We start from the raw sequence: 5,453 nt of genomic DNA on the forward strand, positions 1-5,453 counted from the left end.
TAATGTTAATGTAGTTTAGAGAAACTTTAAATGTTTTTGGAAAACTTTGTGTGATGTGTAAATAATAATAAACAGATGTATAAGTCATCTTTATTTCTTCTTTTGAATTTGCAAATAACCAGCATGTAGATCACACTTGAAATTGTACTGTTCACAGGGTTCACATAAATCTAATTAGGTCTAAAGCAAAGCATAAAATGTTAGAACTCTAAGGAAATTTGGAGGTTATACAGCTTCAGTTTTCAATGATCAGAAACTTATGAATTTTAAAAAATTACTAACTGGTGAACATTTTAGAAATTATGAATTGTAAAAACAACATTGCAAAGGCATTCCAAAAGAGTTACAGCACTTAATGAAACCACTCAGTGGTAAACCTGTGGCTAACTTTGACCAAATGTATAAAAATACTGGTAGTTAACAGACCAAGCTATTTCTGAGAATGATTATCAATCAGTTGGGACTCCTCAGTTGTGATTCTAGGCCTACATGACCAATGGCAGATGGTGACTTTTACTTTCATTTTTCTACAGTTTTTAAAAGTTTTATTTTATTTTTTGAGTTGGGGTATCACTCTGTTGCCCACTGGAATGCAGTGGCACTTACCATAGCCCCGACCTCCCAAATAACTGAGACTACGATCTTAGGCAATCCTTCTGCCTCAGCCTCTCAAATAGCTGGGACTATAGGTATGTGCCATTACATCTGGCTAATTTTTTGATTTTTTTCTCACTATGTTGCCCTGGCTGGTCTTGAATTCCTTTAAACTAAATTTCTTTAAACTAAATATTGTCTTTACTTGCAATCATGTAACCTGAAATTACATTTTATTTTATTTTTATTTATTTATTTTTTGAGTTGGAGTCTCACTCCATTGCCCAGGCTGGAGTGCAGTGGCACGCTCACGGCCACTCCAGCATTGACCTGTTGGGCTCCTGTGATCCTTCCGCCTCAGCCTTCCAAGTAGCTGGAGCTACAGGCAGGTGCTGCCACACCTGGCTAATTTTTTGATTTACTGTAGATATAAGGTCTCACCATGTTGCCCAGGCTTGGTCTCAAACCTGTGAGCTCAGGTAATACTCTTGCCTTGGCCTCCCAAAGTGCTGGGATTACAGGCTTGAGCCATCACGCCCGGCTGAAATTACATTTTGTTAAAAAATTTTAATAAGGAGCTGTACTACCTCAAGTAAACCAGCAGTTATGAAATCTATAGCATTTTCCTTTCAGTTTCAAGTTCCCATGATATCTTGTATGTCAACGAGAAAGTAAAATGTTGTGAATCACTAAGTGTTCTGACTAGTGCATCATTTTCATTCTTTCTAAAGCTTTTCATCTGAGGAAAGAGTTCAGCAAGTATTTTCAACATGTTCCCAAGATTTCCCTATTTCATTGCATTCAATCTTCAAACTTTGTTTTGTTTTCTTCCAACGAGGTCACAAGGCTGATAATTAGTTATTATCACTTGTAAACTTTGTGTAATTTTGAAGTATGGGATGGATGGCAGGCATACCAGTCTTTCCTTCTGACATCGGGATTTTATAGAAAATTTCCTTTTTCCCATTTATTGCAAGTGGTTCATTAATTTAGCTTAGTATTTTCATGTTTAGGCCAAACTCCTCAAATTCCTGCCTGGAAGACAGACACATCTGGCCCATATATGCAGATAAACTTGGTAAACATTATTTGGCTACAGTTTCAGGAAGGCAGAATTAGGTTTGGAGTATATTTGGATAACCCTGATCTTTCCACAAGTGAGTTGAATTAATTTTCAGATATTTCAGGTGATTTGATAAAGGATTTCTGATTTCTTGTAACAAAATTGAGACTAGAACTCCTATCTCTTTATTCACTATTGTTCCATAAATATTTATTGAGTGCTATTTTTCTTTTTCTTTTCTTTTTTTTTTTTTTTGAGTTGGAGTCTCACTCTGTCACCCAGACTGGAGTGCAGTGGCCGCTCCCAGCCACTGCAGCCTCAACCTGCTGGGTTCAGGTGATCCTTCCACCTCAGCCTTCTAAGTAGCTGGAACTACAGGCATGTGCTACCACACCTGGCTATTTTTTTTTTTTTAATTGTAGAGATGAGGTCTTGCCAAGTTGCCCAGGAGGGTCTGTAACCCGCAGGCTCAGGAAATCCACTCACCTCAGCCTCCCAAAGTGCGGGATTACAGTCTGAGCCACCGAGCCAGGTTTTTTCTTTTTTTTGAGTAGGAGTCTCACTCTGTTGCTCAGGCTGGAGTACAGTGGCACAATAATGGCCACCGCTGCCTCTGTTCACTGACTCAGGTGGTCCTCCACCTCAGTCGTACAAGTAGCTGGAACTACAGGCGTGTGCCATCATGCTCAGCTAATTATTTCTAATTTATTGTAGAGTCGAAGTCTAACCAAGTTGCCCAGGCAGGTCTTGGACCCCCAGACTCTGGCAATCCTCTTGCCTCTGTCTCCCAAAGTGCTGCCATCATAGGGGTGAGTCATTGCATCCGGCTGAGTGCTATTTTTCTACCAACGACAGAAAGACATTTTAGAGGTTTTTAAAAATTAATTTAATTTAATTATTTATTTATTTTGAGTTGGAGTCTCACTCTTTGTTGCCCAGGCTGGAGTGCAGTGGCACGCTCACGACTGCAGCCTTGACCTGCTGGGCTCAAGTGATCCTTCCACCTCAGCCTTCCAAACAGCTGGAAGTACAGGCATGCACCACCACACTTGGCTAATTTTTTTGATTTATTGTAGAGATGAAGTCTTGCCAAGTTGCCCGGGCTGGTTGCGAACCCGCGGGCTCAGGTAATCCACTCGCCTTGGGCTCCCAAAGTGTTAGGATTACAGGATGAGCCACTAAGCCTGGCCTTGATTTTAGAGTTTTGAAGGAGACAGGTGTGTGTAAAATTATACTACTTAGATGTGTATAGAAAGATTGAAGATAGTACAAAGGTGGGAGTGATTATTAAGTGTATTTCAGGGGGTGGAGAGAGACATAAGGCAATGCCTCATGGAGGAAGGCTTGAAGGAATGGATAAGAGTTTGCTCAGCAGATAGAGCATGAGTGGGAAATGTGGAGGAAAGAGGTATTTTGAGACAGAAGGAACAGTCTGTGTAAAGACAGGGAAATGGAAAAGAGAGACATGTAACTAGCAGGATATGGAGTTAAGACGAGTGAGACTTGGATCCTGTTGATATTCTGAAAGGAAAGTGCCAGTACAAAAAGATGGGGGAAGGATAATGGAAATAAAGAGATGCTTGACTGAGGAAAAACATTCCTGTGGGGAGAGAACATGAGATCCAAAGCTCTGGTGGAGGAATTATCCTTGTGTAGGAGAAGGGACACCCCATCTACCGAAGCGGGTGAGGGAAGAAATGATTGTACAAATGGAGTTAGGTTTGTTAACTTCAGGGGACAAATTGAGGGCTGTATTGGAGAGGTGTGTGTGTGTGTGTGTGTGTGTATTTTTTTTTTTTTCTTGAGTCAGAATCTCACCCTGTCACCCAGGCTGGAGTGCAGTGGCATGTTCATAGCCACCACAGCCTTGACCTACTGGGCTCAGGTGAACCTTCCACCTCAGCCTTCCAAGTAGCTGGAACTACAGGCATGTGCCACCAGACCCAGTTAATGTTTGTTTGTTTATTTATTTATTTTAGAGACGAGGTCTTGCCAAGTTGCCGAGGTTGGTCTTGAACCCCTGGACTCAGGCAATCCTCTCGCCTCTGCCTTCCAAAGTGCTGGAATTGCAGGTGTGAGCCACTGCATCCTGCACGTTTTCTTTTCTTTTTCTTTTTCTGAAGAACTACAAGAAATTTGTGAAGTCCACTGAAGTCTAGGATTGGTGTGAAATGGCACTAAAGAATCTATATTTTGAAGGGTTTTATTTGCCATGCCAAGGACTCAGGACTTCAACCTGAAGGAGATGGAGAGTCATTGAAAGATTTTTAGCTATTAGTTTCTCAGTCAGTTTCTCCCATACTGTGACTGTGGTTTAAGCTTCCTTAGAGAGTGATGTGAAGATGATGTTAGTAGCAGAAACATAGAAATTGGGAAACTTGTGTGTAATTCAGGTGAGAACTATCTCCCACCCCGTAATCTACCATCAGTCCTCTAAATACAGCCTCCAACCTCAACAGCACCTGTCCTTTCAATTTCACTTTTTTTCTGCTCTGGGCTTCTATTTATTGCCCTTTCTGTCATTATGTTAGTGACTAATTAAGATTTTTGAAAAAAACTTTTTCTTCTATTCAGGCTTCACCCAGCATAAACCTGATATCTTAGTAGATAGCTGTACCTCATGTTTCATAGAGAAGTCAAGGTCATTCAATAAGCAAACCCTCAATTTGCCCCCTGAAGCTAAATTGTATAATCACTTTTCCCCCCTTCAGCTATTTCAGTAAAAAGGTTAGCCTTTGTGCTTTCCAAGGCTAATTCTTCCACTTGAACTTTCAATGTCATTTCCTCTGTTTCCATAGGAATTTTACTCCATTGAGCATCTCTTTATTTCCTTTATCTTTCCTCTTTTTCTACTGACTCTCTTCCTTCAGCATACCAACAGGTTCCAAATCTCACCCTTTCTTGACTCCATAACTTGCTAGATGCATTTCTTTCCATTTGCTACCAATTTCATGAAATGGAACTGGCCCTCAACAAAAGATACCATTCAGTCCTTTCTAAACCAGGACTTTTCAACTGGGTTATTGACATTTGGGGACAGATAATTTTTTTGTTGTAGGAGGCTGTTCTGTGCACTGTAGTATGTTTAGGAGTATTGATAGCCTTATCCACTGGATATCAGTAGCATTTTCCTGGTTGTGAGAACCAAAATATCTCCACCAAAAATAACCCCTCGGGGTCAAAATCTCCCCAGTGCGATGTTAAGACAATACTGAAACTGCTTTTGTTTACATATCTACTTATTGCCAAACTAATGGACATTTCATATCCTTGGTCACTTTCTCTCTTTTCTCCCTTGGCTTACTACCTGTATCACTTGTTTTCTTTTTTTGGAGGGGGAGTATTTTTGTTTTTTCCTTTTGTCCTGGCTCATCCATTTCCTTCTGGAACTTATTTTCATCCTTCAAATATCAGACTTCCCCAGATGTCTGTCTCCTCTCACTCATACTCTGGATTATCTCATCAAAATTATTGCTTCAACTATCACATAAAAATTAATGAGACCAGCTGGGTGCAGTGGCTCAAGCTTGTAATCCCAGCACTTTGGGAGGCAGAGGCTGGAGGATTGCCTGAGCTCAAGGGTTTGAGACTGGCCTGGGGAACTTTGTGAGACCTCATCTCTACAAAAAATCAAAAAATTAGCCAGGTGTGGTGGTGCGCGCCTGTGGTTCCAGCTCCTAGGAAGACTGAGGTGAAAGGTTTGCCTGAACCCAGCAAGTCAAGGCTGCGGAGGCCGTGAGTGTGCCACTGCACTCCAGCCTGAGCAACAGAGTGAGACTGACTAAAACAAACAAAA

Source organism: Carlito syrichta, unplaced genomic scaffold (assembly GCF_000164805.1).
Source record: "Carlito syrichta isolate Samal-C Ts95f unplaced genomic scaffold, Tarsius_syrichta-2.0.1 Scaffold305279, whole genome shotgun sequence".
Taxonomy (NCBI): Eukaryota; Metazoa; Chordata; class Mammalia; order Primates; family Tarsiidae; genus Carlito; species Carlito syrichta.